This window comes from Patagioenas fasciata, chromosome 2 (genome assembly GCF_037038585.1).
Source record: "Patagioenas fasciata isolate bPatFas1 chromosome 2, bPatFas1.hap1, whole genome shotgun sequence".
Lineage (NCBI taxonomy): Eukaryota > Metazoa > Chordata > Aves > Columbiformes > Columbidae > Patagioenas > Patagioenas fasciata.
This window is the reverse complement of record NC_092521.1, coordinates 46476778-46503481: the sequence shown is the minus strand read 5'-3', so window position 1 is coordinate 46503481 and position 26704 is coordinate 46476778. Positions and strand designations below refer to the sequence as shown.

Sequence of the window (26704 nt, the reverse complement as noted above, 5' to 3'; positions counted from 1 at the left end):
TGAAGGGTGGAAAGAGGAATGAGGACACAGAACTGCATAGTTCCTGGATATTCAGTATCTCATGGCAGGCATTTCAAAGCAACTAATCACAGATCACCTCTGAGAAACAACTATTGCATGCTGTGCCCATGTTTGGCTCAGAAAAGAGAAAGAAATATATCTGCCTTTACCAAAATATGGATCTTCCTTCATGAACACTGGGGGTTAAGAAGGTGATCTCTATTCTGAAATCAAGAATTCACTTCTCATCCTTATCTTTAGTTATACTTTATCCCTACATAGATGGTTCTGGGGCAAATTTACATTACTTTTTTTCAGTGTTATAACTTCTTTTTCTTCTGTACAAAGAGGTTAATAATATTTAGCTGCCTTCCAAAGGTGATTTATGTTGTTATAAAGAATATAAGAGAGTTAAAGAATGAGCACAGCTCACCAGCAAAACTATATGTACCTCTAAACAGAATCAACTGAAATCAGCACTTTGGAATTTAATGTGAAGAACACATTATGGAGTCTGCAATTAAAGACTTTTTCCCCCTAGATGGTCACATAAATAAATGAACCATTCAAAGTGAATCAGTTCACTGAGGAGCAGGAAAGTGCACAGCATCAACTTGCTGATCACCTCCTGACACGGGTACTATAACTTCCACATCCTGACCTTTTCCATCCCCAAATCCCTCCTCTCTAGTCCATTTGGGTCACTGACAGATAAGTACCCAGAATGAAACTCCTTATGGAGGTATTTAAGCTGCTAAGCACTAAATGCACCTATTGGGTCGCTGCAAATGCTGTATATTTAAACTTTCTTCCCACCTGGCAGTTGAAACTGAGGTTCAGTTTTGGTGCAAAGCAGCAGCACAAAGTAATGGTACCTCCCATCCAGGCATGGACAGCTTGGTGGAGAAGATCAGGTCTCACATGTGTGACAGGAAGAGGAGATCTGTCTGAATTGGAGAAAGTCCTGGAGATGCAGCAGACAGGTGGGGCAGTATATCGGTTTTGGTTTTTCTACACAGAAAACGTTCCAGCCATTTTTATTGTGGAGGGAGGAATCCAGATTGCAAACTGTTTGAGTTCTTTCATGTTGTTGGGTTTATTTTTGATCAAAAAGAAAAAAAAAATCTTCAAACTACCTCAAGGGCAATAAAATATACACCAATACCAAAATTATTTTTTTTTTAATATACATCAAAGTGATTGTAAGCATTATTGTCAGATTCTTATGTGATTCTTTTTTAAGTCTCCACTTCCATTTTGTGACTGATTACATTCAGTTTTCTTGCATACAGTTCTTCAGTATCTGACCTACATAACCAAGAAAATAAAAAGAAAGAAAAGAGCTTTTCAGTTAATTTGGAGGGCAGCTCAAAAGCAAACCTTCAGACACATCTCAAGAAGCGACCACTGTGCTTGTTTGTTGTTCCTTTTGCCCACACATCAGCTTTGTCATTGTGGGAGGGTGGTAGGTGCCCCTTCTGTCTGCTTAGCTGTGTGTATCATCCAGACTGCTGGGGCTACCCAACTGAACTCCAAGGCTCAGGCAATTACAAAGGCGGAGGAGGGAGAGATTATTTCCAGAGCTGCACTAGGTAAGACACAGACATAACTTATGTGCAAAGAAGTGGAAAGCAAAAAAAAAAGAAAAAAGAAAAAAAAGGTGACAATAGGTCAGCTCCTGCAAGATGCTAAGTGTCATCAGTGCTCCTGACCTTCACAGAAGGTGACATCGTACCTTTTTCAGAAGGTACCACTGGAGCTGCAGAAGCACGTCCCATAATCACGCTTTTACAGTACTCATCCCTTTGGATGTCAGAACCCTTACAGTATTATCTCTCCACACCCACTATTATTTGCCTTTGCTTCTTCATAGAAACAGGTGCATTGAAGCGTAGGGAGGAAAAGAGCCACACGAGCAAAAACAGTTTCTAGCCTGGGTTCATGAGGAGGGGTTGGAGGTAAAGTTCACAAGGGCGATGTTTGACATCTGCCTTGAGGACACCAAAAGTCGAGAGAGGAGGGAATGAAGTCCAACCCAAGAGTTTGTACATGGGAGATCTCAGTAAGCTGCAGTAGGAATTGGATGTACTGTGCCTCTGGTAGTGCAGATACCCTCATGCTTCTCAGATACCAGGGACTGAGGCACTCAGAGAGGGAGCCACCTTTGGAAATAACACTGTGTGTAATTTACCCTCATTTTAGCCTGATTCTGCATTGTTTTGTACTTTACTTCGCTATTACTTATGGCTTTGTGCAATGAGACCAAAGCACATATTGGACAGTATCCCCAGCTGCGGAATGTCCTGGGTCTATAAGTAAAGCTGTGTAGAAAATGTTTCTGTGACTCAATAGCGACAGAACCCTTGATTTTAAATCCCAGTTCTCTTACCAAATAATGCTTTCATTTGACCCAGTTGTTATTATGAACTAGAAAGAACTTCGTGCCTGGTATGCTAGGATTTTTTTTTTTTTAGAAGAAGAAGAACCAGATGAGCAAAGGACTAGAAAGAAAATGACTCTGCATCAACTACACCAGTACTTGCTCCTGAGTCATTGGCAGCTCTAAAGGAAACAATCTTAAATACTTACGATCAAAGGTATAGCAAATAAGGAACAAGATGAAGTGACAATTGACAACTACTCTGGGCTACCAATTGCATAAGGGAACAGCATGGCTGGTCCTTCAAACATCTTTCTATATATAAGATGTAGGGGGGAAAAAAGCTGTATTAGAGGAACAGATTTCCTCTGATTGACACGTGCAAGAAGTATCTGATTGGCAGAACTAAAATGTCCTTGAAATTTTTTAAAAGCATGGATGACAACTTCATACTTCCAAAAAAATAAAAAAAACCCATGACAGTTGTATCCAAAATGGTGAAAGTTATACCAGAGTTCATCTAACAGAAAAAGAGAAATTTATGTCTGAAATAAAATCAGAGAACTACTCAGGATTGTAAATTGGCTCTGTTTGTTATGTGAAAACAGAATAGAGCCTGAATCCGCAATACATCTGTCTGGTGCTTTAGAAAAGATGTATTTTACACAGCCCAAAATATCTGAACCATGTATTTTAAGCAGAAAAACATAAATGATAACTCTCAACTGTTTGAGAAATAGTTACCTCACCAACTTCACATAAGTCCAGAAGAAAGGCTGTATAAGCTCAAAAAACATTGAAATATAAACAGCTCCAAATATCAAACCAAAAAGTTAAAAAATAAAATGAAATACCAATAGCAATGAACATACATTAAAAGCAGGAAAATACAGAAAACTGAATAAAAAAGCTAGTGGATATGAAGAGGAAATTTCCAGATAGAGGACTTAACGGAAAAATAAAAGAGGGATCTTTTTAGACCTTGAATAAAAATGGCCTGACCTGAAGGATGTTTTAAGAAAAAGAAGATGGAAATGTTAGAATAAACATTTATAATATAAAAGGGTGGAAGCATTCAAGAAATCTCTCCTTCATTTAGGAAAAAAAGCAGATCTGTATTCATACGATATGAAACTGTCCCCAAACTATTTCCCAGCATTGCTAACAGTATTTAAGGCTGATGGTAGGCAGCCATTACAAGGTCAGATGTTTAAAATCATCATATGTTTTATTTACAGCTAGGCAAGGACCTTTTAAGATTGTTAACACTGATTTTCAATATATTTGATACAATCCAGATGTTGCAGAGGAGGAACAGAAAGACAGCATTGTGCCATTATTTTTAAAAGTGTAAGTACTATGACCCCATTAGCTCCAGGCCTCTCAGTCTGATGTCAGTCCAGAGTTTTGAAATGGGGTCATTGGCAGCAGATTTTATTAATAGATAATGTAGTATAATTCGTGATAATTAACATGGTTGTATAGAAACCAGTTCTCATAAAATTATCTCTTTTTTTTTTGAGATTATTAATTTAGTTGATAATTATATTGATGTAGTATACTTCAATTTTTGTGAAGTATTTGACTTGGTACTTCAGAGTACTTTGATCAACACACTACAGCAATACAAAACCAGTGTTGCACACGTTAAATATGTTAAAACTGGCTAAATGACGTATCTTAAAATGTAACTGTAAACACCAATCACCACTGACTGTGTTGGTTGCTAGTGGGGTGCTGCAGGGATTGGTTCTTGGCTGTAATTTAACATTATCAGTGACGTGGAAGAAAACACAAAATCATTGCGATAAAGTTTGCAGATGATTTGGGGCCATGTTAAATAATGACCTGGAGAGATATCTGCTGCAGGAAGGGTTGATTACTGAGACAACGGGCACAAACAAACAGTGTAATTCTGGTAAGGCTGTATGTGCAGCATCTTGGGGAAAAACACTTGGAAGAGAAGGGAGATCTTTGTAACAGAGACAGGGAGAAAGATGGGAACCATGATGACAGGTCAAACGAGCATGAATTCCAGTCTGGTCCTGCACCCAGTGTGGTCTTCAAGCATAAAAATAGGAGACTATGCAGTGACAAAAATTTGGTTATTTCAGCCATAATGCTGCCTTTGTCCTGTTTATGAGCCCACAACTCACACAGGCTGATAACAAGCTGTAGGTGGAACATGGAAGAGTGTCAAAGATAGCTACATTCATATTACATGAGAAAACATGCCTTAATAATAATTAAAAAAAAAAAAAAAGTTTGAGGAGCTGTAACTTCTTACCTTGTCAGGATGGAGGACAAAGGTGTTTCTGAATGATGAAAAATTAATGCTAGATGGGTTCTCAGACTTCTAGTCAGACATAGGACAGCTGCCGGGGCCGAAGCTGGAACCTTAACATTTATAGAGCTAAACTGTGAATGAATGACTTCGCAGTAATGATCCATTTGATCATTCTGTCCCAAATTAAAACAAAACAAAAGAAAAGAAAACATAACCTGCCTTTTTGACATTGAATGTTGTTGATTTTGCTGGTTAGAGTGATAGATCATTGCAAATCTAGGTCTAGAGCTAAAGACAGAACACTCAGGAACTGAGGGTTTAACAAGTCCTACTAATAAGCCCATTTTTTCCATTTCCTAAGCAGGCTACTGTAGATCTTACTCTGCCTGGGAGCTGGATAAAAACAGCCAGTTAATGTACTAAAGGTCAAAATTTCAGAAGTGCTCTACAAATGCATTACAACCAACTATTAACAATTCTCTCCTTTTTTTTTAAAGGGTCTGGTCATGTCCAAGGGAATGCCAGCTACATTTTTCTTAATGTATGAGCACAAGTTACACATAACAACCTAACAACACAATACTGCCTCTTTAATGCTAATCTATTCCTTGCAATCTACTAGATACATGTAGAATCATTGGTGTGTATCAAGAGAGCAAAATCAGATTCTGAAAATATCTGAAAGGATGCACTAGAGTGTACATAATAATGTATTTTAATCTGCCAGGCCTTAAAATTAATCATGAATTCCCACAGAGATTTTAATAATTTTGAAATGATGTTTTTTTTTTTCATATAGTGATATTCTTGGACAGAGTTCTCGAAATGCTACATGGAAATGGGTGGGGGAGGGAAAAATGGGGGCCATTTTTCAATTACCACATTAGCTAAGATACAGATACGAGAGCTACTGTTTAATTGGTTGTTTTATTCTTTTTCTTCCACCTGATAGATAATCAGCAAGGCACCTCAAACACAAACTTTTATCACATCATAAAGTTGGCATACAGCATAAAGTTTATCTCTTTGGGCATATACTTAAGGGAACAATTCTCATCAGCAAATGCATGCACCGAAGGATTTGAAAATTCCTGGGGAAGTTTGAAAGCCCCAGTGTTTGACCACTGAGAGTTACAGGGGTTCCACGCTCTGGACGTTCCCCTGAAGTTGTTAGGCACAGATCCTAAAATACACCTTTAGGATCTCATATTATACATTGTCCCAAACATTTTTGTCTCTTTATGGAAAAAGAATATGTTGTGGTTCCTCTTGACTTCAAGTCGCACAAGACCATAGCTTTGGCCCCAATACCTGTGTCTCTCACTATTAAATATATTTTACCAGACCCATTTTGCACAGACACAACAGAAGCATTATAATTCCTTCAAACTCAAGAGTTCTTTTTTTTTAGTTAAATGCTCTCTGTTTCATGTGTGACCATGCATAAAGTATGGCAAACAGCATCAGTATTGCAGAAGCTCTATGATTTTCAGAGGCAAAATGAAGTTATTGTTCCAAAACATACTACTGAATTCACCAAATCAAGGTATTTTTAATACATGTGAGAGTAAACCAAGAGTTAAGCGGCTACTGTGCACCCCTGTTACTCTTCCTTGGGAGATATTCATGTCATGAGGGATCAAGCACGATGACCAAAATACACTAAACTCCTCAAAAAAAAAATCCTTGTAATTTTTTAAATGAAAGAGTATTACTTATGTTCACAATTTATATGAATTTTGCGCAGCCGTTTGGACTAATATGCATTAAAATGGGTAATTACCACAGCAATCATGGTGTGATAGGACACTCTTACTCCATTTTAAATATCTAGCCCTGCTTTTATCTCTCTTACCCATAGAGAAATGTGGTTTTATGCTGTTTGCTTGCTTGTTTGTTCCTTCCTGCTAGTTGGTGCCAACAAATATTTCAGACATTGAGTATTTGACATATTTCTGGGTCTTGTGTTAACAGCTTCTGGGCTATGTTTTTGTTTCCCTGTTTTAACGGTTAGGAGAAGCAAGAGGCAAACGGAATAGTGATGTTTATGATGAGAGGGTAGATGAAGGGGTCAAGGAAAGCTGGGAATAGCTGAAGTGTGTCTGACACAGCAGTTTCTCTTCTGTATCACTATTTTATTTTTATGAGGCTGCAGCAAATTGATAGCTTCTGATACCATAGTCAATAAAACGTTGTGTAAATTCCAGCGATGGGCTGGAAAAAGATTGAATTAAAAGAGAGGTATTGGGTCACATCCATATTTCAAGTCATTTCTGTGCTGCTTTATCCCAGTACCTGGGTGAAGCAGTTTCTTCACAACTCACCACTCAGTTACTACCTACTGAGCACCCAATGCTTGATTTTTTTCTAATTGTCCCTCTCTTTCTATGCAAACCTATTTCCTAACAGTTTCCATTTCATCCTGTAGGAGAACTTTTCTTTTTAGAAAGTTTGGACAAGTCACAAAAAGGGATTTTAGAAAGAAAATTATTCTGAAACCTTCCTAATCGTGGAAAAATAATTTTCTTTTTTTTTTTTTTTTTTTAATTTGGAAACATGATGTGGCATTCTATTTACCCATAATTATTGCTGCAGTTGTGTTACTGCTTCTGCCAGGAAGTTTACTATAGCATCATGGGATAATTCAAGTCAGAAGGGACCTCAGCAAGTCTGTAGTCCAGGGATGTCAAACTCATTGTCACTGGGGGCCACATCAGCCTCGTGATGGCCTTCAAAGGGCCAAATGTCATTTTAGGACAGTATAAATGTAACTACTACATTTATACATTTGGCCCTTTGAAGGCAACCACGAGGCTGATGTGGCTCTCAGTGACAATGAGTTTTACACCCCTGTGTCTAGTCCAAACTTCTTCTCCAACCAGATTCGACCACAAGCTCAGATCAGGTACTTAGGGATTTCTCTGGTCAGGTCTTGTAAAGCTCCAAGGGTCAAGACTGCACAACCTCCCTGGGCAGCCTGTGTCACTGCCTCATTGCATCCTTGGGGAAATCTTTCTTCTTATATCAGTGTGAAGATGTCACACTTTCAACTTGTGCTTGTTGTCTCTTGTCATCTCACCATGCACCATTAAAAAAGGGACCTGCTCCATCTTCTTGATGACTTCCACATAGGTACTGGAGGGCCACTGTTAGGTACCTCTGAAGATATCTCCTCTCCAGGCTAAATAAGCACTGGTTCCAGAGCCTCTCCTCACAGAGCAAATGCTCCAGCTCTGACTATCCTAGTGGCCTCTGCTGAACTTTCTCCAGTTGGATGACATCTTTCCTGTACTGGGGGGCTGGAGAGGGGCATATTGGAACAGGCAAGTATATGGTGGATCTTCTCACCAGCATATGAAAAAGCTGACAGATTTCAAGGATGACAGCACTTCCGTAGCACACTGACCTGCTGCACAGCTGGGCAGCTGCTTTGGGCCAGGAGGGATATGAGCAGCAGTGCACCTTGATGCCTTGGTCCCTCTTGCTTCAAGTCTTGCCAGAGGTTTGATGCTTCCTTAGGCTACCCCATTACCAAGCACTCTGGCCATCTTACCTTCAGATACCATTGGTTTCTCTAATCTAAACCATCCATTGCCACTGTGTAGAAACCAAGGAGGTCTCCACATAACCAGTTCAGCTGTGTCTGTACTGTCAATTAAATCAGAGCCAGAGTGTTGGTTTGAACACTACCCACTGCTGTCCATACTGTTTCATTGCTCTCTGGCATGAAGACGATGCCAACAAGTGCTCTCCCAGGCAGTCCTCCAGCGCATCATAAACCAGGGACCACTCCTGGGTACAGCCATGCTGTCCTGGATGGACAAGAGAGTGGAGAGTGCCCAGATGTGCAGACACAAACTGTACAATGCCTCGTGGCTGTGGGGCTGGAGAACAGCCCATGGCCTGTTTTATTTAGAATACAGATTTTGCATTTGTCCTGAATCCTCGCGGCCTTCCATCATGTCATGTCACACAACTTCTCAAGCTTTCTTTGGCCTCTTACTGTCAGAAACCAACTCTATTCCTAACTTGCACCAAGTTCAGATGTAAAAAATGTGACCCAAGAAAATAATGCAGAGTTAAGCTTCAGGTGGACAGGATGGATATTATATGGCTCTCTCAGACACTTTGGGGCCATTCACCACCTCAAGCATAATCTCTGCCATCTCTAAGTTCTCTACAATCTCTAACAACCTCTAGTGAGAGGGTCACTCCTGTTTGCTTATAGGATGTTTGGCAGAACAGGAAACCTGCTAGAGCACAAAGACATGCCTCTGCATCCTCATCTGGCCTGAGTCATGAGGTTTTCTTCTCTGAGTCATACAGAACTGAATGCAGCTAATTTAAAAAACAAAAACAAAACAAAACAAAGAAAAAAAAACCAAACAAACAAACAAAAAAAAACCCAACATCAAAATCCCAATGGTACCTCTTCAGCCTTGATGACTGCACTGGAGAATTCCAGAAGTGACTGTTTCTGCCATCTAGCTGCCCACACTGCAAACCTGCTACTGCTGCCTGTCTTTTTGCACTTTTGTAAGAAAAAGAACAAAGGCAACAAAAATCCTAGAAAGAGATCCTAGAGACACTAAGATGGGGCTTTGTGCAGTATCTCTGCATTTAGGTTTATTCAATTCCATATGATTTGTAGAAAAAAATATTTGGATCCTTCAGCTGATGAAAAACCTTAATGTTCATCATTACATTAATTTGATAAACTACAAGGAGAGTGAAATATATTTAGAGTTTCCCCTGCAAGTGATGGTGCTCATAATACTAAAATATAGTTTACACTTTATGCACCACCATTTACAGAGAAGGACTCCAAAGCATTTACAGACATAAAGAAACAGAAACAAGTAAGACTCTGCTTACCATTGAAATGCAACCTGGAGCTGGAGGTACGTATTCAGCAGTGCACAACAGAAAAGGATTTTATGACTGAACGTAAAGAAAAATTTTGCACCTACCAGAAATTGCAAGGGGAATTTAGCTAAATGAAATTAAATTCTCTAACTCAGCATCTGGAAAGGACAGACTGCTTATGTACTTTTCCTGGAAAAATGTCTCATTTCTGGCTCTTCACACTCAGCCTTTTAGACCATGCTGACTCACCATGAGCAGTGGAACCTGGAAAAGATAATAAGGGTGAAACCAATGGGATTCAATAGAAATCACTCTGAATAACAGATAGCATTACTAGAGAATTATTTAAATTCTGGAGAACTGAAGAGCTAACCTATTGAACCAAGCAGCATTTATATTGCACACTTCTTCTAGTATGACATCAGGTGATGTAAATGCCCTGTGGAAAAAGACATCACTATGTCAGATTGTTCCAGAAGAAGAGCATTAAGAAACCCACACATAACTACCTCATGCTCATTATGATGCCAGGGTTAACACCTTCACCATCCTTTCCTCCCCAGTGCTCATTACCACAGCTCACACCACCACTCCGTGCTGCACTGCCGGTGACATAGGGAGCATGTCTGGGGTGGCAGCAAGGGTCCTCCAGGCAGCCTGGGGGATGCTGCAGGCATCTCAGCAGCGTTTGTTACGGGAAAGGTTTAAATGGCAACTAGAGTGGAGGGAACTGCTGTGTCCCAGTGCTGCCCTGGGATGGCTGGTGATGAACAGGGAAATTACGATAAGATACTTGAAATATATCTATAACAAGACAAACTGTAAGCACTGTATAACAATTCTTAAGACCTAAGCAATTTTTTAAATAACAACTATGAGTATAATTTATGATTCTTTTATTAATGCATGTTTAGTAATTACAGTGTTTGAAATTAATGTGATATTTACTGAATTGCTAACATTTTGTCCTTTTAATTAACCACCTCTTTAACAAAAGGAAGGCTGAATCCAACATATCCAAATGAAGCATGTAGTATTGTGCAACTTACTAAAATACCTCAGATGTTTACTAGTGAACTCTGGTATGTAAAGCTGGCAGACTGCTTGCTTTTGCACTTCATATGGATGCTGTGCCCCTCTTGCCAAGAAAAAGACAAGTGTAAAAGACATAAGAATAGAAACAGAATGAATTATGGTGAGAAAAGTGGAAATTTTAACACAAATCTCAAAATTATTCTCCTCCTGGCCTCAATTACATGTACAAAAGTAGTCAATGAACAGAGGTTAAGTCAGACAGACTGAGTATTTTGTATTGCCACTTGGAAATTTAATACATTATTTACTGCTTGTTTAAAAGTGAGGGGTCTGACTTCCATATTCACTGGCCTTTTGCATTCACACCTTCAATGTCCCAGTCACATAGTTTCATATGTTGTCTGGTTTAGTAGGAAACACCAGTTTTCTTTCTCCATTTTGTCCCTCTTTTCTCAGACTTCTCCTGTTCCTCATGGGGAGATGTTAGCTCAGCCAAGATGGCACATTGCTGAGGGAACTGGCAGCAGCAGTCATGGCCAACTCATCATTGAAAGCCATGCATGCAAGCAAGATGGTGAGTGTGAGGAGGGGATAGGTCATCATCCCAACAAGTAGGGCAGGGGATGTGACATAGGGTAGGCATTGCTGCTGAGCAGAGGGGCCAGGTGGGCAGACCACTGCAAGGGCTGGCACCCTCAGTACCGCTGGGAACAGCAATTTCCTGGAGGGGGACTGTGGTGGGGCTCCTGCTGCACTCGGTGGTCCATGGCATTTGTGCTTCTTGTGGGTCTTTGTGCAGTGATTGTGGTGGGAAGGCAGTCTTGCAGACCAGCTTGTGAGCTAAGAGGTCTTCACCAAGAGGTGAAGAGTCAGGACATGCTTCTGGCTGCATGCCATGACTTGCAGGAAGACACTGGCAGAGATGCTGGTAGATCCTGTGCCTACTGGCAGCCAGCCCATGGAATGACATGGGATCTTCCAAGCCCTGTGCAACATGATGTGTTATTTTCCTCTCTCAGCCTTGTAAGTGCATGAAGGCCCTTTGCTTGTCATTCTGCTGAGCCCCTAGAGAAACCCAAAGAGCTGCAGCCTCCAAGTAGCACCTGAGACTTACAAGAGCAAAGTCATACGTGACCAGAACGAGAGCATTTGCTGCTGAGATGGTACATAAGCAAACATATTTGTTTGGTATTCTACATGGGTGGGTCAACTTGGCATAGCAGTATTTCCCTCCTATCTGCCAGTGGTCAAGCTCAGCTTTCCCTGGGGAAAAGGAAAGTCCCAGGGTTCCCGTGGGGTGGGGAAGAGCCACAGCGAAATATCAGTTTGCTCTTTTCTCCCTCTCCCCTCAGCTTTTTTCCTGCAGTGAGTTAATAAGGGGAGCAGATGATGAGTGTAGGATGGTTTCCAGGCTAATTGTCAGGAAAGCAAAGAGCTCAGCCCAAGCTCCATTACACCAGGTTGAGCGTGTCCTGCTGCCACCATCAGTGCAGCCCAAAGAAGAGGGCAGCAGCTAGTCCCACTAATTCCTTAGCCTCAGGGATATCCTTCATCTTGTTCACACCACAGTGGCTATGGCACTGGTGCCTGATGGAAACATCCTGGAGCTACAGAAGAGGAGCAAGGTGCTTTTGTGGCATGATACTGCTGTGCACTGGTGTACTGAGAGACAAAAAGCATAGGCTGTCCACATGCTCTCTGGAGCTCACAACAAGCACAGGCACACACATCTCAATGCACAGACAAACATGCATCCTAAAACTCAGGAAAATGTACCTTGTCTTTTGCCTGGTGCCTTTGGCTGGGAGCTGAGGTCGTGGAGAGTGAGGCAGCTCCCCAGTGAAAGAGCCCCTGCAGCTGCCTGTCCTTAACATGGAGAAAACAACACTGACTATGTGCTCTCCCTTTCCAAGTTCTTCGCTGGGAGGGTTAGGAGAGACTTGGCTCCAGGCCGCATACAGTGGTGTTGTCCCTCCTTGTTGGCAAGGGCTCAACTTGCATGTAAAAGAAGGAGAAGTGAAAAGCAGCAGAAACACAAGTTCTTGCAGCTTCTCTTGTGCATGCTGGCAGACACCTCCAATGTGTCCAACCTCGGAGTTACCTGCCAAGCCCTGAATAAGTCAGCTTTTGGACTGACTGTTCTTTGGCCTTTCCAGCAATTTTCCAATCCAAGGGTATGCATTTTCTGAGGAGTCACTGAACCCACTCCAAGGATAATCAGGGTTGCTTACAGTTGCATCCCTTCTATTCTCCAGGATTTTCTTTTTCCCTGTGGTGTTTAACTCTTAAATCCTTATACTGGGAGCAAGGGATCTGCATCTTGTCTGACATTGCAACTATTTGTAGCATCTGTTACAAAATATTTACTGGGCAAATTTAATTAGTATGAAGAGTCTAGGATTCTCAGGAAGTTCAAAATTTATAATCAGATTTTTAAAAAGCATAATGAATAGGCAGTTCAGTTGGTGCAATTTTATTATAGAATTGTATCCTTCATTCAAATCACAATAAAATGCTTTTTCATAATTTCTCTCAGCAACAATCCGAAATAGTCTGAATACTTTTTAATCAAAACCCATGGGATGGGCAAAATAACACATATTTCAAAGTCATTCCCTGAAGTCAGTCACTTTGAAGTGTTAAATTGAGGTCATAACCTAATATTATCTGTGTCTTACTTAAATCAGTCTTTAATTACATATTTATTTTCCAAAATTTTGAATGTCATCGGCAATTATTATGGAGGAATATTGAGTACCTCTACTAGATAATCTTTGTAAAAATATTTTAAGGTGCAAATGCTTCATGAATTATTCTGACATATACTGTCCTGCTAATGATGATTCGGTCTGCCAAACCACCCTTTGTCTGTGACAGTATCAGTCCCATGATCATTTTGGTGTAGCCATAAACCAGTTAGTGACTTTTAAAGTTACTGAATGTCAGTAATGACTTTTCAACACTTCTGGTTTGAAGGACTACCTATGACCTGAGATAACTGAAGTCCAGGACTGAAATTAGAGGATTTTTATATGACAATGTGTTTACCACCATAATCCTGACTCTGCAAACCTACAAGTATGTGCTCAGCTGCAAATCCACAAGTGTCATTGTCTTTAATGGGGCCACTTGTGTGCCTAAAAATCAATCATGTATACACATGCAGAATTGGAATCACAATAACAGAAAACAGATGCAATGATTAATTACCCAATTGAAAGTTGTCCACAAATACTGTGTCTGATAACTCTATAAATCCATTGATATCTGTGTTAACAATAAATGATCAAAGCCTAATATTAAGAGTATAGCCTAACTGGTAGGACAGGAAGTGATAAATTCAATAGATATTAGCAAAGACTACATTTAGACATTGGGAAAACCTTTCTGGAAAAAAAAAAAAAGAGTAGTGAAAGGCAAGCACAAATTGTTCAGGGAAATTATGGAGTAGCCACGACTGTCAAATTTTAAAGAAGAAATTAGGTAAAATTTCCTTTTTTTTTTTTCTGGTTTCACTCCTCAGTCTTGTGACAGAGAAGCAAACAAGGTGATCTCTGGAGTTCTTCCATCTGACATGCTGCTATTAGTGTGGTGTTCTTGCTGCCAGACCACAATTCTACATTAATTAACCCTGAATCAGTCTAGGAGCAGATCCCTAAACTGTAAAGGTCAGATGTAAAGCAAAGCACACAGCTGCACTTCTGTAGACCTGGCCTGAAAGCACAACACGGTGTTTATACCAGCTAAAGCAAGGTTCTGCAGAAGGACAGACAATGTCTGAGCAGTATGTAAGCACCTGATCCATCAGGATCTAGATTATGTTGAACTGCCTTCAATATTTGTGAACAAATCTGAAGCAACCAAATGAGCTTGTGCTGGCTCAGTGATTTATATCGTGGGTGGGATGCAGTTCCAAATACTTTGGAACCAGATGTGAAACTGCATCTTGAGGATAAACAAACACCATAACAATTTGAAGTGAAACATCTCTCAGTCTTTTGACAATGATTCCTGACAACATGCCAGAGGCTGCATGAGAAGCTGTTTGGCACCATATTTTGTCCCAGGAAAAGCTACTGAGAATGAGCTGAAGAATGACTTCTTTATCTTGGAGACTATTTACTCTGAACATATCAGCTGGTCTAATATCTACTTGATCTTGATCTACTCATTTCTTTGAATCATTATCACCACAGCAATACCACTGCCAGAATGACACACCTTCTGCCAAGAATACTGTCTCCAAGCACTGCCAGCTCCATGCTTCGTACCACCAAGAGACACAGACATTGCAAATGGAGGTTGATGGTAAAAGCAAGACAAAAAGTTCACTGTGGATACTATGCTGCTTCAAACCATGGAAATATTTTTAAGCAGAAAGGTCCAACTGATCTGAAACCACCCAGAATAGCCTTGATAGCAGACCCTGCTCAACAGGAGGGACTCTGCATGATGCTTAGGTTGTAGGCCACAGTGGGATATTTCAGCCTGCATCAGTCATTGCCATGGGTCTGACTAGAGCAGCATGGGCCACTTGTCTGGAAATCTTGGACCACATGGATACTGAGGATTGATAAGGAACTGAGTATAACTTGGAGACCACATCCCTTGCATGCTACTGGTAGCAGCTTCATAAAACGTAGCATGACTAGCCCCTTGGAAACTTGCTTTGCTGTGCAGCATAGTTAACTCTTACCTGAATTCACCTTTCTCAGAAATGCTCTTCTGATTTGCTCAGCATCAGTGGATAGAAGAGGATTAGACCTTGATGTAGCAGAGCAGGAGCTGGTCATCATTAACACATGGATAGCACCAGAGCCTCCATTGCTCCCCAGTGACATCCTACAAGGCAGATGAACCACAGAGAATCAATGTCCATGAAATTATGCAGATCAGTCACATGAAGAAGAGGAGCAGCTTCCTGCCACTGCACTCTGGAGTGTCTCTGCCTGTTGACCTCAGTGGGCAGTGTGGCAGGTGAATGAGTTGCCCAGCAGTGCTAGGGGGTCGATGGACATCTCCCTGATGCCACAAGGGTGCAGGTCATTTGCACTTCAGTCACATTTACTCACCTTTGTCACACATGGTCCACACAAATCTAGAATGGCCTCATCTTTTCTTTCTCTTTGGCTTTCATACAAATATGAGTCCAAATGAAAAGGTACTTGTGAATAAGCCTTTCCTACAGGTAGAATGGGAGGGGCTGGGCAGCCTTTTGCTTCTGTTGTAGTATTCACCCACTATATATGCAGATATTTTCCAGAGGCTTTTAACCAGAAAAGGCACTTCTAGCCTGTGAGGTAGAGAACTCCAACCTACCTACAACTAGCACTAGTGAAAAGCTCTAAGCACTTTATCCCAGACCTTCAACTATGCTATAAGAAAGGAAATATACTTTATCCTTTCTGCATTCATTGCTTCTAAAGATCTGTATGGAGTAGCAAAGGTCTCATGCCGTGTTTTTCATATGCTTATTTAAGAGTTTTTGCTGGACTCCTGGATATCTGTTTCTAGGAATCAGTGCAGATGGTGCAATTTTTTTTTTTTTTTTAATCTCTGTCTTATACAAAGCCATTTTACAAGACAGTTTGCAGAATGCATTTAAGATATGAACTTTGTTCAGGAAGTTTGCAAGACAATGAGAGGGGACATCAAAAGTTGACTAAGCAGGGACACATCTGAGCAGCTCCAGACAAACCTGAAACAGCACATTTGCTCTGCTCTGTGTTTGCATTGGATACTCTTTCCTTATGGAATCTAGTTTTACTGATGTCTGTACTCCTTTGCTTATAGTTACAGCAGCTGAGAGAAAATAACTTGATTAAGCTGCTTAGGGTCAGTTCTTTTCCCCCTCCTTTGTTCTGTAACCCCACACCCCATCCTCATGAATCGTCATGGCCTGACGGCACAGGGAAGGTAGCAGATGTGCACAAGGGGTAAAAGCTCTCAATATTTCCCAGACAGCATAAAAGTCGTCTGGTGGTGAGGAGAGAAAAGTGTTCTGACCAGCTCACAGGCCCATGTTCTGGGGCCATCAATGGCAGCAGTTTTAACCGCAATTTCCTGAAATCTCCTGCAGCTTCTCTGTCTCCATTACCCCCTTCTTTGGTTTTGCTCTCTCACTTCTTCTTTCAGGTATCATCTAAATGTTTACCAGCAAGGGTTGTTCTTGTTCCCTGCCTCTTCCCTCCTTCAGATGATCTCTTGTTCATCTCTCCTGGCCAGACAAATTTGTTTTCCAGTCCTGCACAGATTTTTATGCCAGATCCTTCATGCTGTCTGTTTTTCTGATATCTCCTTAAGGATAAATAGCCATACCTAAACCTTTATCCATATCATTTTCTCAAAATTTCTGCCTTCCAAACCAACCTACAATGTCCTGCATGCTCTAGGCCCTGGTGAGGTGTTGACTGCTCCCTGGCCCATGCAAGGAGCTCCCACCCACCCAGCTGCTACATCCAAGCAAGTGCATCCTTGCTTTCTCCATTGTTCTTCTTTGAACTTGGGAAGAGGGGTATACAAACATCAGCAGATTCACTTCTTTGTTTACTTTAGGAGTGTGTGTGTGTTCCCCCCACCCCTCTCCAGGTACTTACAAAAATTGGCACCAATTCTATAGCTGCTGTGCTGAGAGCTCTATGTTGTATCTATCTGAAAGTCTCCCACTATGCACTCTCCAGACACAAGCTGCCCCCTCTTCTTAGCTTGCAGACTATCTGGGCTGTGATTCACTTGTAGCTCTGTATTAGTACAGCGTCTGACATAGAGGATTCAGGACATATGTAGCCTGCAGGGCTGACAGGACAGCAAAGAATTGACGGCAATATATGAAGACTGTAGCAGTGTATACATTTGCAATTTAATGTCTTCGACACTACCGTCTGGATCATCTTAAAGTTTAATATGCTGTATAAGTCCTTTTTAAGAACAGCTTTTAGCAAGAACAAAAATTGTTTGGTGACATAAGTTACAGATTTCTGGAAACTAGATAAAGGGGATGTTGAACAGCTACTGCTACTACCTGCTTTTACAATATTTTTGTTCTCTTACCAGAGAAATCCTGATGTCATGAAAGAACCGAGGGCATGACCATGCAGGTTTGTATGATGTTTCTGGCTGTGCTTTGCACGCTGTTCCTCTGTAATGGTGCCATAGTTTGCTGACGCGGTATTTTGGATATTCCTGTCTGCACAGAGATTCAACATTCAAATTATCCCAGGAGACAGAACTGTGAGTAAATGGCAAAGTGAGCTCAGAATGTTTTGCTTCTTAAGTGTATGGAAGTTCTTCAAATAATTAATAATTTTGTAAGGAATGGAGCGCAAAGTGTTTCTGTCCCTCTAGTCGGAGATGTGCCAGATTGCTGTTTATCTGTGATCTTCCCAGCAATCTATGAAATTTGAAGCCTGGAGTGATGCATATTTAGGTCTTGGAATCAGAAATTTCAGTTTAATGCCACTTTCTCATCAAGTGTAGAGTATGGTGTACATCTCCAGATGGCCTATACAAATGCTCTGCCGTACTTCACTCACTTTTTGAATGTCAAGCATCTCTGGGATTCAGCACATCACCAATTAGCATCTTATATCCATTTGACAGAAATGATTCCTCATTATTTCATACATTTCTTCTTTAATAATATTTGCACACTGAATTCCTCTTCTGATAAGAGCATGGGAGATAGCTGTAAGATTAGGGACTGTTTGTAAAACATTTTTTTTCTGTGCTGTCCTAAGTTGTTCACTTGATTAAAGTGGTGGCCACCTCTGGGTTGAAGGTCTGTCACTGAAGGACAGTCATTTTGAGGTCTCACACAGCACTGAGTATTAGTAGCTTTTGGGGTACAGTATTAATGTAGGACATAACACAATAGCATGTGCACCCACACTCAGATTCTCTCACCCAGGAAGCAAAGGAAGCACAGGGTACAAAAAACTGCACCTCCACTCAAAACTGCCTCCAAAATCCCCCACTCATTGCTTCTCTGAAATGCACGCTTACCCACAGTTCCTGAAACAGTTACAGCTGCCATTGCTAGCTAGTTCTGAAATATGCCTTGTTTGTGCTCAAAGAGCTGATGTGCCTTATACCAGCCTCCTTTGCCCCCGGTACACACATTGCCTCCACATGCCCTTTAATGTGCACATGCACCTCTCCATATGATATCTGATAAAAGACCCACAAATACAGACACAACTAAGCATATCTGACTCTTAATACTGTGATGCTAGAGCCTTTCAGCTACATGTTTTCAAACCACAGCTGCATGTGACAGAAACCAGCTGCTCACACAATCACCTGACACCAGGAACGAGGGCTTTCAGGGAAAATCCATGAGTAAGATTTGCTACAGAGCTGGCAACGTTGGTGACATTACAGTCCAAATCCTTGTTATGTGGGCAAACTATGTCTAGCCTCAAAACTACAGTGCACATCTATGGATGCATAAGAGTAATTAATAATGTATGCTCTTCTACTGATTGCATTATTTAGTTCTTTCCCACGTGTGTGTGCGAATGTAAAAGCTCTGTAGAGGTATAAAGGAGGAAACCAAGGAGGGCTGTGATGGGTGAGAAGGAGGAACGCTTTTGGAGAACGAGGAGGGGCTGCGGGTCCCCAGGAAGATGCAGAGTTAAGCCACGTTCCGCATTAGCCTGGTATATGGGGTTATTGCATTAGCCTGGAGTATGGGTACACTTGTACATGCAGATTCAGCTGGGAATGGGAGTGAGACTGCTTGCATGTAAACATCTGCAAGGCAGCAATAAAAACAAAAGTTGCTTTTCAGAATACAAACATGTAGATGCCTTTTCTGTGTACTACGTCTTTCCACCCTGTCTCTCATGATGAGGATGGCTGAACTTCTATGTCCTCTGCTCACAACACTCAGAACAGGCTGGGTGGGCCGGCAGCTGCAGGGTGGCACAGCGGCATGTTCAGAAGAGCTGGGTGTGCCTGGGACTGTTCAATGTCTCCCACCAGCAATGTTGCAGAACTGAAGGGGAGCCTCCAGTGGCCTTCTGCTCAAGTCTAGACCCTGGTACGGGGTCATGATGTCCATGGCATCCCAAAATCAGCTCCCCAGATCAGATGCTCCCACCCCAATGCACCCGACAAGGAGGTGGTAATGACGCTGTTTGCTCTGTCTGCAAAACTGTGGGACATGATGTCATTTGGGAAAGAAATGCATTTGTCAGGATTTTACAGCTGTGTTCCCCTCTCCCTCACAGCTCAGGCAATCTGTGGGTGCCGGTGGCATCCCACACCCCCACTTTCTGTGCACGTGTATGTGGGTGCATGTCGCTCACCCCGGGTGTGTGCATGGCTGGTGGCATGGCCATGAGCTGCAGTGGTGTAAATCAGCAGAGGCCTGGCGATGCTCCTTCTGCTGAGATACAGGTTGGTCACTCCTCAGAGCTGCACGAAAAGCAAATGCATTCCCAGGCTGTGCTGGGGACATGGAGCAAAAGCTGCTGGAGGGAGGTGCAAAGGGGATGGGAGAGCTCGTGTTGATGTGGGAAGGCAACAGAGACAGGATTTAAGAGCTTTCTCACTTTGTTTTGTTTTGTTTTGAAACAAACAAGTCAGGGGCAGACACGAAAAATAAAATGTGTATATGTGACCTTGTGTTAGGCTTCTGAGGTAAAAATGTAAAATGTATGCAAGGAGGTTTTTAAAATGAATATTATGTTTCTGATAGACCAGAACTGCTGGAGCAGATCAGATCTCTCAGTTAAATATGCATTCATACATTTTTAAAAAATGTATAATATTGACAGTATCAGATGTAATGGCTCCTGTAGAGTCATTACAGTGCAAAGTGCAGGCTCTTTATTTGGTATTGTATCAATTTGTAGGGTGGACTGTCATGGTGTTAATACAGATATATGTTAATAACAGGATGGAAGCACAGTATATGCTGCATGTCAATAGCTAGCTTTAAATTCCAGCATTTTTAGCCTTCTAAAATTATATTTGAGCTAAAAGTCTCCCTTCCCCTCTGCTCGATAAGCAGGGTCAGAAGTGTGGCCCTGGGTTGGTGCTGCATGTGGGTCACCAGCTCGCGATCGGGGGAGACATACGCCAGACGTACAACAGAGAGCTGCAATGCAGGGTGGAAGAGAGGGAATTTGGCCTGAAAAGATCAGATGGTTCATGTCTTCATTGGCAAATGAAACTGCCTTAGGGCTGCAAGACAGGATGTGTGAAAAGATCAGAAAATGGCTTGATTTGTATTTGCTTTGACATGAGATAAAATTGTCTAATGTATTTGCAGTTAAAATATGAAAGGAAAAATATATTTACTGAGCTCAGATACCATATTGCATATCTTGGGCATGCGAACAATTTTTACAATCAATTTATAAATACTTAAAAATCTGTTTTTCTGTAGAAAAACAAACAGAGCTATAGAGAAATAAACAGCATCTCTACAATAATTCTGTAACTTCATACTGATGTAACCCACCAGCTCACAGGAGAAGCCCTCCATGTAAAGGAAACCAGAGAAACTATAATGATTTTCAGATACAGTTGACAAGAGACCATTTAGTAAACTTTTATTTTTTTTAACTAACAGTATGCAGGGATGTTGTATTCTAGGCTGCTACTAATAATCTCATCAGAATGCAAAAGCAGTGACTGTGTTATAAAACCAATGATCTGTTATATTCTGCAAGAATTTACAAAAGCCTAATGTCATTTGCTACACCATGAGAACCATACTTGGATTAAAAAAACAAAAAACCCCAACAAAAAACAGAATTCAAAAAAAACCTATTACAGCTGATGAAAAAACAAACTGCTAATGCCAGGCTTTAAAGGTATGATCCATGTTAGAGTTAAAAAAGGAAAATACCCTGAGACTGGGAAAAGGAATGGTGTCTATGTTTGGGAAGGTGTCACCCAAGTCGATCAGAACTGCACTCATATAACAGATTTGCTATGGCTGGTCAGCCCCCATCCCCCTGCAGTGGCCACTGGGTTTGTGTCCTGGGCTCAGTCTTGGGGCTTCTTTCCCCAGGAATAGTTGGTGGGGTTTTTTGTTCCTGTTAGGACTTCTAACAAAACAATGAGCGTACCATTCATAGAAACAGGTTTTTAAATTATTGCAAAGCAAGGACTTCTTTTCCTTTTAATTTTATACAGAATAAATGAAGCAATGCCTAGACAGACCCAAGACCTTGCCATGCACTGAACACATCATCATCGTAATAATGGTTATTCCCTTTCACCAGCAATAAGATGTGTTTTGCAAACATAAACTAATTAAGCCCCACAACCTTGGAAATGAGTCTGTAATTTCCTATAAAAGGGGAAGCTTAAGTGAAGGCCAGATTGTGACACACTTACTAAGTACAAGCGCTCCACAAGTAGCTCCATTGACTTGCGCAAGACCCTTTTTGGTGTAATGTGTAGTGCAATGAGAGGTATCACAGCCTGGTGTTAAACGACTTGCCCGGAGGCGCACAGCGAGTCAGAGCGAGGCTGGCACCAGGCTCCGGGACCCAATTCCATCACTCCCAGGGACGTAAATTGCACTGAAGTTGATGGGAGCTGCTTGCGTGCACCCGCCGGGACCGAAGGGCCCCCCATGGCTCCTACCTGCCAGCCTTGCTCTCAATCCCTCCGTCCAGGCTGGGGAAGAAATGAAACTACAAAGAGCTTCTTGGAAACAGCCTGTGACGAGTTGTGCCACTTTGGAGAAACTACAGGTGTTGCTCGCCCTAGTGCGTATATGTGTTAAAGGTTGAGACTGGTCATACCATAAAAATCCAAGTCCTTATTTTGGCAAATCATAGAATAGTTTGGGTTGGAAGGGACCTTCAAAGCTCATCTAGTCCAACCCCCTGCAATGAGCAGGGACATCTTCAACTAGATCAGGTTGCTCAGAGCCCTGTCCAGCCTGACCTTGAGTGTTTCCAGGGATGGGGCATCTACCACCTCTCTAAGCAACCTGTGCCAGTGTTTTACCATATTTTATGAAGGGAAGGCAGAAGATATTTGCCTAAGGAAAGACTGGAGAGAAGAGGAAGCCAGGCTGCCTGTGCAGGGTGGCTCAGCCCCCAAGGAGCTGGGGCTGGCGCTCTGGGCTGACCCCCATCAGGTGATGGGGTGGCCCCCTGCATAACCCCTAGGGCAGCCAGATACCATGGGGTGAAACTGGCTCTGTTCAGGCTGCAGAAGCTGCAAATAGTGTGAGGTTGGGATAAAGGGCGTCTGTAAAAGCGAGACTGCACTCCCCACAATGACGAGTGGAGTTATGGCACATCTTGCAATTGCAGGACACAGGAAAATTAGAAATGCATGTCACTTGGATCATGGTGATTCTAGGCAAGACAGCCCCATGTTGCACACTAAGGACTAGACATCATTGCTTCTTGGGATCTGAAAACATTGCCTGCCACAGGTCTTAGAAATATCTCCCAAACAAGACATTGGAGGCTGCAGCAATGCAGTCACAACAGCTAGGTCAAGCAAAGGAAACCAGTCCTGCATTGCTGAGCTTTTGTGCTTGACATTGTCACTTCAGTGAGTGTTTTTCTAACTGCAGTTTTGCATATACTGATATACAGAGGCTGATATTTCAGGTGATGCATCTCTGGAGAGCAGACAGCCTACGGTATAAAGCTTTTACACTTTCAGACTTGCACATTCTGGATGTGCCAAGGTGCTGCACACCACTGTCAGCAGAAGCAGCTCATCCTCTGAGGCCCTCATTGCTTTTACTTAGGTTCAGAAAGACTCTAAAGAACAAAGTCAATAGATGGAATATTTGTTTGTTAACCTAAGCTTTCGGTGCATCTGGTTCTCCAGCATCACATATAAGAGAATGTATTTAATAGTGGTTAGATTCTCTTGATGGCAGTAAACAGAAAATAGATTCAGACATCATGCAAGTGGACTAACAAAACCAAGGAAAAATACTTTTGCCTTTATAATATATGGAGGGAGAAGTCCATATACATGATTCCAGAAGGTCTTCGCTTAGTGTAGGGTTTCGTGTCTGTTTTTACACACAAAAAATATGTATTTTTCCTTCACAGAACAGTGCGCACATCTCCAACTCGCCTTGAATTTCTTTCCATGTTGGAGGCCCAGATGACAATAAGTGAAAAGATCACGGCATCAGCAGCTCTGGAAGGCTGCATTTTCCCCAAGCCTTCTGAGACATGCTTGTCCTAATGTCCCTTTCTCCCTCCTCCACTATTGCTTTTTTCATTTGCTGACAAGCCCAACATTAAACATTTCTGGAGTTTTCATATCGATAATATGTTATATTGCCATTACTGAACAGTTTGGGGCTTTGTGGCTAGCTACCATGACAATAGATGCACAGCCTGGAACCAGTTTTAGTTAATTAGAGTCAATCAATCCAAACTTTGCTAACTTACTCATGTGAAACAATAGTATAATGAACCAAAGTCTGCAAGATGATTGGGAAACACAAATTATTGCACCCTGATAAATTAAATGTGACTATTGCAGAACCTTCCTTCTAAATGAATACTCAGAGAGGGAATGTATGGGTGAATAAGCATGATTTAGAATACAGAAAAAAAAAATTAAAAAGCTGTTATAATCCCACTTCAATGTTTTCATTTTTCTTTAAAATAAGTAAAAAGCCAGATTGCTGTATATGTGAGACCAAAGGGGTACAACATTTTTAAGATTAAAATATTTACACAAAGTAATCTTATAAAACTGACATCTCGTCATTTGCAAGCTAAATTTCACAATACATGTGGTGTCTGAAGAAGTGGAATCATTCTGTTTCGTGTGTCCTTCACAACTGCTTATATTTCAAAGATATTACATTTGCTAAATGCTTGTCTGACCTTGGCAAGGGAAAGCCCCAAAACCTCTTCAAGCCAGGACAGCCTTTTCCCACAGACAAAAAGATTTTTTTTCCCTTATTTTAGGGTCATAAATATTTCCCCAGTGCTTGGGGGTCCAGTTCATAAAAACAGTACCAAGATGGTGTTTAAGCTTTAGTATTAAAATTGCATTTTGGGTACTAGGCTGGCCTATAATAACCTACTCCAATGGTTTATGGGTTTCACATGGACTTAATTTTGTCTGGTATGCTTCTTACACTTTTTAATTCACATGTGCTATAAAGTACAAAAGAAGACATACGGCAAAGGACTGAGGCCCTGTACTGGAGAGATTATCATGTAGAGTTGCAGTAAAGGAAATACAGTGCACACATGGACCAGCTGAGCCACAAAGGATCCTCAGAATTAAGGCACACAGGATTTAAGGAGTGGGTTTAAGTGAATGGGCGGAGAACTCTGATATGATGGGTTCACAGATCAGCATGGGATTTGAAAAACTGGATGTAGTGCCCAATATGTCTTCTGTAAATATTTCAAATTGTCTGTTTGACCAAACACCGCTTTCCAGAAGCAGCGAGCTATTTCTGCACAGTGATGTAGTGACACAGGTTTGGGGGGAAGGGAGTTATGTGGGGGACAGAGTAGAAGTCTACCTCTCCTAAATAAAAATTTTAAAAGCTCTTAAAGCTTATGGGATGGGAAAGATTTTGTGCTCAAGACTGCAGTTCTTTCCCAGATGCTTCTGAAATAATACGTCCTGAGGTTTATGAACATTTGGGTTGCTGAATCACAGGTGTGTTAGGTGATAAAAGGTGGGATTTTTTCTGCCCCATTACAGAAGTAACCGCATTTTTCCTGCCATGTCTGTTTGTATATTATTTTTCACAAACTATCCCAAAACTGTACATTGCCTTTACCATATAAGGGTGTAATAGGAGATGTTACAGAGAAATAAAATTGGTGGATACCTCCTCTCCTACCTATTTCGATGTTATGTGGATTCTGCTTTTCATTCAGAGACTAATCCAAATTAGGTTTTGAGACACTTCTCCCTGTGCAGAAGATAAGAATCTGGGTATTCCCTACATATTGCTAGTGCCCAGGCTGCTCTTCTACCAGCAGTTCTGGATAGATTTTTGAAGAAAAATTAGGCATTTGGCTAAAAGAAAAACCTGAGATATCATTTTTACATATTGCAGTTGGATTCATAAAGATAAGGCTGTAAGCTGTTTTTAACAAATTCAATCAAAACTATCTGACAGACATTTCTCAAGTAGTTCAAAAGATCTAAAATTATATCTTTCTCTGCAGTTCAGTGAGGGGATCAAGAAAACAAAACAAAACAAAACAAAACAAAACAAAACAAAACAAAACAAAAAATAAAATAAAATAAAATAAGATAAAATAAAATAAAATAAAATAAAATAAAATAAAATAAAATAAAATAAAATAAAATAAAATAAAATAAAATGTGGATGTTAATAGGGAAATTTGGTTAGCACCTGAAATTATAGTATATATATATAGTATAAGATTCTTTCTACAATAATTTAATTTCTCTTTTTTCCTTTATCTTATGTTCTGGATACTCCTTCCCCCATTCATTTGCAAACACATCTGAAATACAGCTATATATTAAAGAAATTAATTAGAGAAAGTACTCATCTAATATATTCAGTAAATGCATAGGTCTGGTTACAGGTAATAGTATTTTTAGTGTCTCCTCTACCATGACTATGTAGTAGTGAGGCATGGGAATAATATAAAACATTCCTCTGCTGTTACAGGTATTGGTAGAAAAGTTTAAAAAGAAACAAAGGAATAAAGTACATGGAAGCCATAGCAAATGAAATACAGTGCTATCTCAAAGTAAATCTGGGAATGTGGATCTTAGAATTTGGGTCAGTTTTTTTGTTAAGAGCCTAAAATAAAGTCCTTCAACTCCAGGAAGCCAAGCTTTGATTTAATATGCAATGCAAGTCTAGACAACGCTGTTTTGTACATATATTTAGAGAACAGTTGCTGCTTTAAATATCTCTTGGATGGGAACTCATCTGAATCCAGTTACCTTCACTGATATGCCTCTGACTGAATAAGCCGCAACATGACCTTGCAAATTTAATTCTTCAGTAGAATAATGATGAGAAATTAAATCATCCATTTTGCTCTGACTTTTCTATATTCTTTATTCTAAAATTGCTGCTTGGCATTCAGCCCTTTTCCCCTTAAACACACTTTTTGTTTTGTTATAAAACATGGGAAGATACAGGGAGAATTATTGCAGTTTTCCCAGATGGG

General features: G+C 40.9%; 1 long non-coding RNA gene across 1 annotated transcript in view; it reads left to right on the top strand.

The window, feature by feature from the left end:
- Positions 1 to 25915, top strand: part of LOC139827162 (uncharacterized) — a 50470-nt gene extending 24555 nt beyond the window's left edge. The window contains exons 3-4 of the long non-coding RNA XR_011737442.1: positions 17622 to 17665; positions 23615 to 25915. This is a non-coding gene — a long non-coding RNA (uncharacterized lncRNA). The remainder of the gene's footprint in view (positions 1 to 17621; positions 17666 to 23614) is intronic.
- Positions 25916 to 26704: the final 789 nt, after the last annotated feature.